The sequence below is a fragment of the Delphinus delphis genome, chromosome 19 (assembly GCF_949987515.2).
Source record: "Delphinus delphis chromosome 19, mDelDel1.2, whole genome shotgun sequence".
In the NCBI taxonomy this organism is placed as follows: Eukaryota; Metazoa; Chordata; class Mammalia; order Artiodactyla; family Delphinidae; genus Delphinus; species Delphinus delphis.
Window position 1 is genome coordinate 50,364,245 of NC_082701.1, and position 12,853 is coordinate 50,377,097.

Below are 12,853 nucleotides of genomic sequence, written 5' to 3' on the forward strand. Positions count from 1 at the left end.
CATGCAACACAAGATGTATTGACTTTAAATCATAATATTTAAGTATTGTTAATTCTACATCATACTGTTTACGTTAGAGGGTGACAAGGAGAGTAAACATCACTCAAGGACTTTACCTCCTCTTCTGAGGAAGGGGCTAGTGCATTTTCAGTTGTATGGAGAGTTGTGTTGTGTCAGGTGGAATTAAGCCTTTGTGTTTTTTTTGTTTTTTTTGTGGTACACAGGCCTCTCACTGTCGTGGCCTCTCCCGTTGCAGAGCACAGGCTCCGGACGCGCAGGCTCAGCGGCCATGGCTCACGGGCCCAGCCTCTCCGCGGCATGTGGGATCTTCCCGGACCGGGGCACGAGCCCGCGTCCCCTGCATCGGCAGGCGGACTCTCAACCACTGCGCCACCAGGGAAGCCCAACCTTTGTTATTCTTTACTTGGAGATTAGTATGGTTTAAGGAGATATGTATGAGTGTCAACTTGACAGGGTGTGGACTTGTGATGGTTAATTTTATGTGTCAACTTGACTGGGCAACAGGGGTGCCCAGATAACTGGCTAAAAATTATTTCTGGGTGTGCCTGAAGGTGTTCCAAGAAGAGATTAGCATTTGAATCAGTGGACTGAGTAAAGAAGACAGCCCTCCCCAGCGTGGGTGGACCTACCAAATCCATTGAGAGCTGAATAGAACAAAAAGGTGGAGGAAGGCTGAGTCTACTCTCTACCTGACAACTTGAGTTTGGACATCAATCCTTTACTCTCAGCGCTCCTGGTTCTCAGGCCTCAGACTCAGCCTAGAATCTACACCATCAGCTTTCCGGGTCCCCTTGGCTCTGTTTCTCTGGAAGACACTGACTAATACACCCTCTTTAACAGCTCTCATGGAGAGTCTATGTGAAAGTAAAACCAACACAAAATACAAATTAAGAGATGGAAACAGATTTCTCGCGATGATCCATGAGTGCCTGGACCCAACTTGCCTGAGGTATTACACGCCCTGACTTTCTAGTACTATGAATCAGTACGTTCCTTTTCTTTCTCTTCAGCCACTTTTAGTTCAGTTTTCATCACTTGCACAGACAAATTGCAATACAATGAGAACACACCATTCTGAACCTATGTATTTCACTTAATGTATCGTTATCATATTTTCATATTATTAAAACTATTCTCCAACATTATTTTGTTTGGTATTATAGTTTTTTTTTTTGTTTTTTTTTTTTTTTGTGGTACGAGGGCCTCTCACTGTTGTGGCCTCTCCCGTTGCGGAGCACAGGCTCCGGACGCACAGGCTGAGCGGTCATGGCTCACAGGCCCAGCCGCTCTGCGGCATGTGGGATCTTCCTGGACCAGGGCACGAACCCGTGTCCCCTGCATCAGCAGGCAGACTCTCAACCACTGCGCCACCAGGGAAGCCCTATAGTTTATTTTTATCAAGCCCATAGTGGTGAACAGATACATTGTTATTAATTTTTCAATATTATAGATAACATTGATATTAATATCCTCATAGCTAAATGTTTGTGCCTATCATGATTGATTCCTGAAAATAAATTCCTAGAACTGGAACTTCTGGGCCAAAAGTTATGGAGGATACTAAGACTTTGTTACATATAGTAAAAGCGACCCCTCGAAAGGTGATGCCAATTTATTCTCACACCAGAAACATATGGGAGTGCCTATTTCCTCCATCCACTGCCTACAGTGGGTAGGATCTTTCTTAAAATCTCTGCTAAGTTAATCACATACACACAAAAGCGATATCTCATTTTACTCTGCATTTCTTTACTGAGTTGTCTGCCTTGTATAGATTTTTCAGTATTGTGCTAGATTCAGTTTGTTAACATTTAGGAATCCTGCATCTATATTCTGAAACTGGTTCTTCTGGTATTCTATTTTCTCAGGCTTATCAGGCTTTTTTCTAGCTTTATAAAATAAGAAACACAGAGGTTTGAAGACGGACAAACCTGAGATGGAGTCTAAATTCCATGATTAGATGTATAACTTTGGGCAATTTAATCTTCCTAACCCTGAATAGGGGTGCCCACTGGGAAAGGAGCCAATTAAACCTCACAGAACCTGGAAAGGCTCAGCCCTTGGAGATTCTAGGTACCACAAAAACCGCAGGTGAGACATGAGGCTAAAATGAGGAGGCGCTTGGACGTGTGTTACTGAGGGATCAGACCACTACCTTCCCTCATGTTCCATATTTGCAGGCTGGCACCTTCTGTACAAGAGACGGGAAGTTTACCTTATGAAGAAATGAGATGCTCCAGATGTGGGGAGACCAGGTAGAGTAGAGGAAGTGGGGTGAGGGATGGGACTGAACATAGGGAGATTAAGTGAAACTTAACACTGAACGGTGGGGACCCCAGTCCTTCCCCAACCAGCTTCTCGAATTGTGAGCAGCTCATAACAAAGCAGGAGACGGGGCAGTTCTTTTCTGCAGAAGGAAACTGCTCCAGAGGAAAGCCCTCCCTGCTCTAACACTTAAGGATATTCCCAATAACAGAGCCCTTTCACTTACCAGTTTCCCTGTGTGAGGTCCGTGTGTCCACAACCCTGCCCACGTACTCAGAGCTTCCAGAGTTATAATGCTGCACACCTGTGTGAAGAGATAGCCAAGAAACTAAGACATTTGAAGAGAAAACAAATACGAGAATTTTTATTTTTTATTATAACATTTTTATTATAACTTCTTAATTATATATAGTATATAATTATGTAACATAAATGTATTATAACTCATTCTTTTAACTTTACTATAATTTATATTACGACACTATAACAAAAAGAAATAGTCAACTGAAATAATTTAGGGGGAGAGGAGATGCAGAATAAACCCTTTAAAACACCCCTCTTTATTTTTTTAATTAATTAATTAATTATATTTATTTTTAGCTGCGTTGGGTCTTCATTGCTGCGTGCAGGCTTTCTCTAGTTGCAGCGAGCGGGGGCCACTCTTCATCGCGGTGCGCGGGCCTCTCACTATCGCGGCCTCTCTTGTTGCAGAACGCAGGCTCCAGACACGCAGGCTCAGTAGTTGTGGCGCACGGGCTCAGTTGCTCCGCGGCATGTGGGATCTTCCCAGACCAGGGCTTAAACCTGTGTCCCCTGCATTGACAGGCAGATTCTCAACCACTGCGCCACCAGGGAAGCCCCTAAAACACCCTTCTTGACAGAGGTGAACACTTGTCCCATTCTCCTGATATTTCTTTGATGAGGAAGAAAGTTAATCCATGCAAAAATGACATATCTCATTGGTAATTATGGGAAGATTAAAAGGGAACCCTTGACTCAGCTCCACCATTTTTTTCTTCTTGGGAGCCAGTGGGCCTACAGGGACCATGAGTTCTCCATCACTGCCCTCCAAACTTTTAGTTGTACAGAGAAGGGTGGAAGACTCAGTTTAGGACTGTGTTCTCTGATTACTATTGCTTTATAACAAGTTAACCCAAGGGAACTATACTCAGTTTTGTTTTGTTTTGTTTAGGCCACACCACGTGGCTTGTGAGATCTTTGACCAGGGATCGAACCTGGGCCCTTGGCAGTGAGAGCACAGGGTCCTAAACACTGGACCGCCAGGGAGTTCCCTATACTCAATATCTTATAATAACTTACAATGAAAAAGAACCTGAAAAAGAATATATATATAACTGAACCACTTTGCTGTATACTTGAAACTAACACAGAATTGTAAATTTACTATACTTCAATAAAAATAAATAAATCGAATAAATATGAATATAAAGATGTGTACATGTATGTATGTATATATATAACAAGTTAACCCAAAACATAAAGGCTTAAAACAAACATTTTCTTTTGCTCCCAGATTCTGTGGGTCAGAGATCCAGACGGGGCCAGCAGAAAAGGCCCGTTTCCGCTGCATGACCCCTGGGGCCTCAGCTGGGAAGGCTCCAGGGCTGGAAGGCCTGACTGCTGGAGGCTGGATTCACATGGAGGCGCCTTCACTTCCATGTCTGGTGTATAAGGCTGACTGTCTGCTGAGACCTCCGCTTGGAGCTATTGATCGTAGCACCTACACGTAACCTCTCACTATGGCCTGGGCTCAGACTTCTTACCTTACAGCTCAGGGCTCCAAAACCAAGTGTTTGGCAAACAAGGTAGAAGCTGCAAGCATTTATTCTTGGCCTCAGGATTCACACATTCGTCATTTCCATCACACTCTATTGATTACAAGGGAGTTACAAACCCGCCGAGGTTTGGGGAAAGGGAAAGACATAGATCCGCACCTTTCAAAGGATAGTCTCACAGAATTTCTGGGTATCTTCTAAAACTGCCTCAGGGCATAATCTTAAAGACCGTAACATCTGATGCAAGGGACAAAAACATTAAAGAAATAAATGAGGAGGGGCTTCCCTGGTGGTGCAGTGGTTAAGAATCGCCTACCAATACAGGGGACACGGGTTTGAGCCCTGGTCTGGGAAGATCCCACTTGCCGTGGAGCAACTAAGCCCGTGCACCACAACTACTAAGCCTGCGCTCTAGAGCCCAAGAGCCACAACTACTGAGCCCGCGTGCCACAACAACTGAAGCCCGTGCGCCTACAGCCCGTGCTCCGCAACAAGAGAAGCCACCGCAATGAAAAGCCCGCGCACCGCAACAAAGACCCAACGCAGCCAAAAATAAGTAAATAAATATTTTAAAAAAAGAAAGAGGTCTTCCCTGGTGGCGCAGTGGTTGAGAGTCCGCCTGCCGATGCAGGGGACACGGGTTCGTGCCCCGGTCTGGGAAGATCCCACATGCTGTGGAGCGGCTGGGCCCATGAGACATGGCCACTGAGCCTGCGCATCCGGAGCCTGTGCTCTGCAACGGGAGAGGCCACAACAGTGAGAGGCCCGCGTACCGCAAAAAAAAAAAAAAAAAAAGGACTTACTCCTTTATAAAATAAATCATTGAATATATATATAGTGTTGACGCTGTGGCCTGAGCAGGAGTTGTGACATTTTTGGAACATGAATCGGTGAAACCTTCATGATGTTGCCGGCTTTCCATGCCACTTTTTGATGTTGGGTGGAGACCACAAAACTGCTCACAGATTAGTGCTTTAGAGTGGATTTGTGGAAGAGAGATTTAGAAAACCGCACTCAAAATACACCCCCCAAAACATACTGGTTAACTATTGTCACTGCCCACAAAAATGTTTCCAGATGCCAGGAACACTGGGAAAGATAACAAATATTACTATGAAATTAACATAAGCTAGTTGGCCAGTGGACAGGTGCTCTCTACCTAGTGATGAAAAAGATTTGGAATATTATCTGTGAACAAATACAATTGGAATGGGAGAGGCCACACCCCAAAAAAGGAGACCTACTTCTTTTTTTATTGAAGTATGGTTGATTTACAATGTTGTGTTAATTTCTGCTGTACAGCAAAGTGATTCAGTTAAACATACATATATTCTTTTCCATTACGGTTTAATCACAGGATATTGAATATAGTTCCCTGTGCTATGCAGTAGGGCCTTGTTGTTTATCCATCCTATATATACTAGTTTGCATCTGTTAACCCCAAACTCCTAATCCTTCTCTCCCCCACCCTCCCTCCCCCTTGGCAACCACAAGTCTGTTCTCTATGTCTGTAGTCTATTTCTGTTTCGTAGATATGTTCATTTGTAAGAAGACCTACTTTAAAGTAGTTCCTCTAGGACAGCTGGTGGACAGAACTGCCTTGCCACCCCTCCTAAGCTTAGCAGGCAGGCACCAGGGCAAAACCTCACCACCGCCAAGCCCCCTCCAAAACCAAAACACAAACAAAAAACCCACCACTGTTGTCCAGAAAAAAAAAAAACAGAAAATTTCTACTTCCAGTTATATATAAGGGGGAAAAAAGAAATATTAAATAGTGAGCCAAAGTGAAAATATAAGGCCAGTCGCTGGGCAGTCTTCCCATACCCAAATGCAGTGGCTTTTAAACTAACAGACTCACCCAGAGAGGTTCTAGAAATAGGGAAAAAGCCAGGAGATGCCAGGCTCCCACCCCTGAGAGGAGAAGGTCCCAGCAATTAAGAAAAGAGTACCATCTGGAAAAGGACCCTAGGAAGATAGTGAGAAATCCACATCCAAACTCACACAGATCCTGGGCTGCCTGGGGAGAACACCGCTCACAGGCTGGCACATTGTTTTAAGTCACTATCTCTTAGACCCAGATCACAGGCACCCAGGTGCTCCAGCCTACAGACTGTGTCACTGTCTTACCCCTTGCATTTTCCAGGATTCTTTATATCCATGTAACAGAAAGTCAGTTCAAAGTGGTTTTTAAAAAAGAAAAATCTCTCTTTGTGACTTCCCTGGTGGCACAGTGGTTAAGAATCCGCCTGCCAGTGCAGGGGACACAGGTTCGAGCCCTGGTCCGAGAAGATCCCACATGCCACGGAGCAACTAAGCCCATGCGCCACAACTACTGAAGCCCACGCCCTAGAGCCCATGCACCACAACAAAGAGTAGCCAGCCCCCAGTTGCCACAAGTAGAGAAAGCCCGCGTGCAGCAACAAAGACCCAATGCAGCCAAAAAAAAGGAAATGACAGGACTTCCCTGGCGGTCCAGTGTTTAGGACTCCATGCTTCCACTGCAGGGGGCATGGGTTTGATCCATGGTCGGGGAACTAAGATCCCGCATGCTGCGTGGTGCAGCCAAAAAGATAAAAAAGGAAAAGACATTGATGACATTGATTCGTTCCTGTAATTTGAAAAGTCAGGAGCAGTCATGTGGCTGGATCAAGGGGTTCAAACAGTATCATCAGGTCTCAGTCTCTCTCTCTCCCTCCACGACCCAGCTTTGCTTTCCTCTATGTTGGCTTTATTCTCTGTTAGGGTTTCTCTAAGTGGAGCACACTGCAGTCAACAGGCCTATAGTCTACAAGCTTGGGAGCCACGGTGGAAACACAGAGACTTCATTCTCTGCATTTCCATCCAAGTCCCAGAAGTAAGCATCTTTGGCTCTGATTGGCCCAGCTTGGGCCATGTGTCCACCTCTTAACCGATCACTGTCCAAGAGGATATGATACTCTCCTTGACTGGTGTTCAATGGGTCACTTATCAGTAGACAAGGATCAAAATCATTAGGCAACCTGAGATTCACCAGCAATCCATAGTTGATTAAGGGCAACAAGAGTCAACACACACACACACACACACACACACACACAAAACACACACCCAGGAATCTCTGGCAGACTGAGCAGACTTTCAGATTTTGCTCTCCTCAAGATAATAATGACAAGTACTAACCCATTACACTTAAAAAGCTTCCCTGAGGAGTCTGGAGTTATTATGAGCTAATACATGCAAAAAAGCACTTAGAAGAATGACTGGCCCAAAGTAAATACTACAGAACTGTTAACTGTCATCGTGGAAGAAGGATCCTGGAGACGGAAAAACATCCTAATAGGCAGGGTGGAGGTAAAGAATAGTTTAATCTAAATATTGAAAGGAGGGACTTCCGTGGTGGTCCAGTGGTTGAGACTCCACACTTCTACCACAGGGGGCACAGGTTCGATCCCTGGTCTGGGAATAGGATTCCCTGGTCCGGGAATAGGATCCTGCATGCCATGCAGTGGTGTGGCCAAAAAAAAAAAAAAAATTGAAAGGGGTGTAACCTAATTTTGTAACAAACTGGTAAAACAGGATATATTGGTTAAACTACTTTTTGCTTCTTTGATCAGAGTTTAAGAATCACAAGACTGTTTTAAAATACCTCTTTGGTCATCGCTACTGGGGGATTTGGTAGAGAATAAATACACAATACTGATTACAAGATGATGAACTGATAGATGCTGGAGTCCACCCTCCTACAAGCAAACTCAACCCATAATGGAAATGAATCTGAAAAATACACACAAACACACCCCGAATCACTTTGCTGTACACCTGAAACTAACACAACATTGTAAATCAACTATAGTCCAATTTTTTTTAAAAAAAAGAATAAATAAAATAATGGATGATTAAGAAAAAATGTCAAATGGCTCCAGGGTGTGCATGGGGCAATCAGCACAGATCCCCAGAAAGGCTCAGAAATTAGAGTACCAATGATCCCTGAAGACAGGGGTGTAGGTAAGACTGAACACAGTAAGACTGATTGAAAATCTGTATGAGAAGCAAGCAAACGGCCCCCATTAATCCTGGGTTGGGTATGAGTGTACTGGGGGTCAAGTTAGCCAGAGAGCAATTTCTGGTGGCAGAAACAATTGCAAAAAAATTTCAGTGGACTTCCCTGTTGGCGCAATGGTTAAGAGTCCGCCTGCCAATGCAGGGGACATGGGTTCGAGCCCTGGTCCGGGAAGATCCCACATGCCATGGAGCAACTAAGCCCGTGAACCACAACTACTGAGCTAGTGTGCCACAACTACTGAAGCCCACGCCTAGAGCCTGTGCTCCGCAACAAGAGAAACCACCGCAATGAGAAGGCTGTGCACCACAACAAAGAGTAGCCCCCGCTCCCCGCAACTAGAGAATGCTGGTGCTCAGCAACAAAGACCCATCGCAGCCAAAAATAATAAATAAATAAATAAATTTATTAAAAAAAAATTTTTCAGAATATATGTAGATGCCTAATATTAAGTCTTACAACTGATCCTGTCTTTAAAATTTTAATATTTTGTTGATTATGGATTTTTTGCATTAATTTTGATTTTTTCAAATATTTCATTAAAATACTATTTACCTTGATTACCGGGTTTTGGAGTGCACCTTAAATGCTGCACTCAAGGTACGTGCCTCACTCACCTCACCCTAGTCCCTGCCCTGGCTACTGCCTTTTCAAACCCTCAGTACAAATCTGTTACATGGAACAGCTCTGGGTTAGTGATCACTTTATTTATTTATTTGTGTGTGTATTTGGCTGCGCCGGGTCTTAATTGCGGCATGCAGGATCTTTTAGTTACGACACGTGGGATCTATTCCCTGACCAGGTATGGTACCCAGGCCCCCTGCACTGGGAGCGCAGAGTCTTAAGCACTGGACCACCGGGGAAGTCCCTAGTGATCGCTTTTTTTTTTTTTTTTTTTTTTTTTTTTGCGGTACGCGGGCCTCTCACTGTCGTGGCCTCTCCCGTTGCGGAGCGCAGGCTCAGCGGCCATGGCTCACGGGACCAGCCGCTCCGCGGCATGTGGGATCTTCCTGGACCAGGGCACGAACCCGTGTCCCCTGCATCAGCAGGCGGACTCTCAACCACTGCGCCACCAGGGAAGCCCGTGATTGCTTTTAAATATGGTTCAGCACAGGGTAGAGCAAAGAGCTTCATCAGCAGTAGGTAAGACATGAAAATTATCTGGAAATCAGTGTGATTAAGAGATCTGAATACTACAGGATTATAAGGTAAACGTTAGAACAAAGAGTTTAGGCTGGTTTAGGGATGTTGGCAGGGATCCCACAGAAGGAGTAGAATTTGTGTACCCCTTGTACCCTCTGATGAACCCCACAACTCATTTGTCCCTTAACCTTTGTTTCTCTAAGATGGAGTGAGAAGTCCGAGACTCCATGGGTCTGGCCTTGCAGTTCAGTCCTGAAAAGAGAGGTCAGGGGTTGGAGATTGGATCCCTGAGAAACAGAGAATAGCAGTGGGGTCTGGAGGAAGGCCCAGGATTAACCTCTCAACCTCTTTACAGAAATGTTGAGAAGAGCCAGCTTCAGAACAAGTAAATCCAAGTAGTTTCAAGATGTCAATCTCATGGAAAGGGAATCTAGGAGGCCTTTCTTAACACCATGTTTACATAATATGCTAACCGGTAACATACAAGTGTGGGTTCATACCTGTTCTACCACTGATGTTGGGGAGATAAGAACGAGGGAGGGGCTCACGTCAGCCTCTGCCAGACGGAGCCTCAGAATAATGTTCTGGATGATTCCAACCTTTGATTTGTCTTGCATCAGCAACCAAGCAGAGTACTGCTAGGGAAGTCACACCCCAAGTCATGTCCCTCTACCGTTTTTTCTATGATTGCCCCTTTACAAAGCCTTTAAGACACCTTTATTTCCTGATTGCTTTCTGCCCCTACGACATGAGATTTTAACACCTTGGTGTATCTGTTTGTGTATGTGGCCCTTCAAAGGGCCACACACCATTGTAATGTCTACAGTGGTGTGGCCCCACCCCCTGTGAGCATCCAGGATCTACAGCCAGTTCCTCCCCACGTTTTCTGGATTTTATTTCTTCCCTCGGGGTCTTCCCCTCAACACTTAACAATCCCATTCTCTGGCATCTCAACTTCTGCCTCTCATGGTGCCTACTGGTCACCCATCTCCAGCCATGGCCCCCTCTCTGTTTCCTTCCCGGCCTTATTTCTCAAAGGGCACACCACACTCTGATCTGCATTCTGCCTCTGTCTCTCTGCCGAACCTGTTCTCCATAATATCATAAATGAACTCTGCGCCGCTCCCACACACATACTCTTCCACCCAGCAATCCCATGTAAAAGAAATCTTACCAGCACCTGCCTAGGAAATACCAAAACTGAATGCTGTTTTTCACCACAACTGTTTCTAACCAGCCGAAGATTTTAAATGGTTATGAATATTGAGTAACACTGCTATGCCCAATCCTTAGTGAACCTAACTTAAGACTCTCTTGGAATGATGGGACTTGTCTTCACCAACCGTGTACAAACCTGTGGACTCTCTCCGGTCTCTCCAGGGTACAAGCTTGCAACTTTTAATCAGCATAAACATTATGAACAGCCCCTTTCTAGCAGTTAGAAATCCCTGACTTATGCCCCTCCGTGAAAGAGTCAGTCAGTGTCTCCCCTGGTGGGTTCTTCTGCCTGACAAGAAAAGACACTCAGCTCTGTGGACTGCTTTTATCTATTCGTTTTATTTTGTTCTTGTTTTTGTTTTTTTTATTTGGTGGTATTTTATCCTTTGTACCTTTTCTTGTACTCAAACCCACAGAAATAAAACCACCAAGTACATAAGGATATAGATACAAACATGAGGGCTTCCCTGGTGGCGCAGTGGTTGGGAGTCCGCCTGCCGATGCAGGGGACACGGGTTTGTGCCCCGGTCTGGGAAGATCCCACGCGCCGCGGAGCGGCTGGGCCCGTGAGCCATGGCCGCTGAGCCTGTGCGTCCAGAGCCTGTGCTCCGCAACAGGAGAGCCACAACAGTGAGAGGCCCGCGTACCGCAAAAAAAAAAAAAAAAAAAAAAAAAAATACAAACATGCCCTCTGTAGCATGTATCATATGTCAGAAAAAGTGGAAACTGAATGATCATCAGCAGAGGAGTGGTTAAAACCACTGTGGAGCACCATGCAGCTGTTAAAAGAACGAGTCCAAGGAATTCCCTCCCTGGGGGTCCAGTAGTTAGGACTCCGAGCTTCCACTGCAGGGTCACAGGTTTGATCCCTGGTCGGGGAACTAAGATCCCACGTGCTGCACAGCACAGCAAAAAAAAAAAAAAAAAAGAATGAGTCCAAGGTATAACTACTGAACTACAGAAATGTCCATGAAACAGATCTCTTAAGTGAGAAATGCAAGCTGCAGGGCAAAGTGTACAGTATGGCACAGATTTTTTAAACAACCAGAGCCAGCCACTCCTAGAAGTGTATTCATGATTGAAGATGATTCCATGAACCCACAGAAACTTGAGCAGACTCTTTGGGCTTGACTTGGGATCGGGGTGGCAGAGGTGGGAGGAAGAGTGGGACAGGCAGCAAGGGGGCAAGGATCTGCCAGTTTTCTTCTCTCTGTAAGTACATAGCTCCCTGGGAGCAAGCCTTCTTTGACTCTCCTCTGAGTCTTAAGTGTCCCCTCTCCAGCACCCTTTGAGGTCCCACAAAGGCTCTCTCCTCCCCATCACACCCTCCCCATCTCCCACCCCTACCCCAATACTCCCTTGGTCGGCAGAGCTGGTGGATGAGGAGGACGGGGCAAATGGACCTCAAGGGCCCAAGACACTACCTGGTAGGAAAGAGAGTGAGACTGGAATTCTTTTTCACACTGTTTAATATTAAGTAAGTTATCTCTGAGAGACTGAGAAGGTTCTAACAGAGATCCAACAGGAGGAAAGAACCCTAAAGTTCCCGAAAGGGAAGCCTCTGCGAGCAAAGTCATCTGGTCAAATGGCCAGGCTCAATACCAGTGCCTAAAGGTTTAAGGGGCTGAGGCTGGACATGGCCCTGACCCAGGCCCCTGGCACCACAGTCACACTGGAGGACCCTGCCCAAACCTGTGTGAACTAAGACACGGGTCCCCAACTCCCGGGCCATGGACCAGTACCTGTCCGTGGCCTGTTAGGAACCAGGCCGCACAGCAGGGGGTGAGTGGTGGCTGGGTGTGGCTGGGCGAGCGAGCGAAGCTTCATGTCTATTTACAGCCACTCCCCATCGCTCGCATTATCGGCTGAGCTCCGTCTCCTGTCAGATCAGCAGCGGCATTAGATTCTCATAGGAGAGCAAACCCTACTGTGAACTGTGCATGCGAGGGATCTAGGTAGTGTGCTCCTTATGAGAATGTAATGCCTGATGATTGACGTGGAGCTGAGGCGGTGATGCTGGCGCTGGGGAGCAGCTGCAAATACAGATTATCCTTAGCAGAGAGGTCTGACTGCACAGAGACCATAATAGGTCAATTGCTTGCAGACTCACTTCAAAACCCTATCAGTAGGGACTTCCCTGATGGCGCAGTGGTTAAGAATCCGCCTGCCAATGCAGGGGACACGGGTTCGAGCCCTGGTCTGGGAAGATCCCACACGCCGCGGAGCAACTAAGCCTGTGCGCCACAACTACTGAGCCTGCGCTCTAGAGCCCGTGAGCCACAACTACTGAAGCCCGCATGCCACAACTACTGAGCCTGCGCTCTGGAGCCTGCAAGCCACAACGACTGAAGCCCACACACTGCAACGAAAG

At 46.0% G+C, this 12,853-nt stretch overlaps 1 long non-coding RNA gene across 1 annotated transcript in view; it reads right to left on the reverse strand.

The window, feature by feature from the left end:
• LOC132414600 (uncharacterized) overlaps positions 1–12,853 on the reverse strand; it is a 60,629-nt gene that overhangs the window by 43,441 nt on the left and 4,335 nt on the right. Inside the window, exon 2 of the long non-coding RNA XR_009516984.1 lies at positions 2,513–2,590. This is a non-coding gene — a long non-coding RNA (uncharacterized lncRNA). The remainder of the gene's footprint in view (positions 1–2,512; positions 2,591–12,853) is intronic.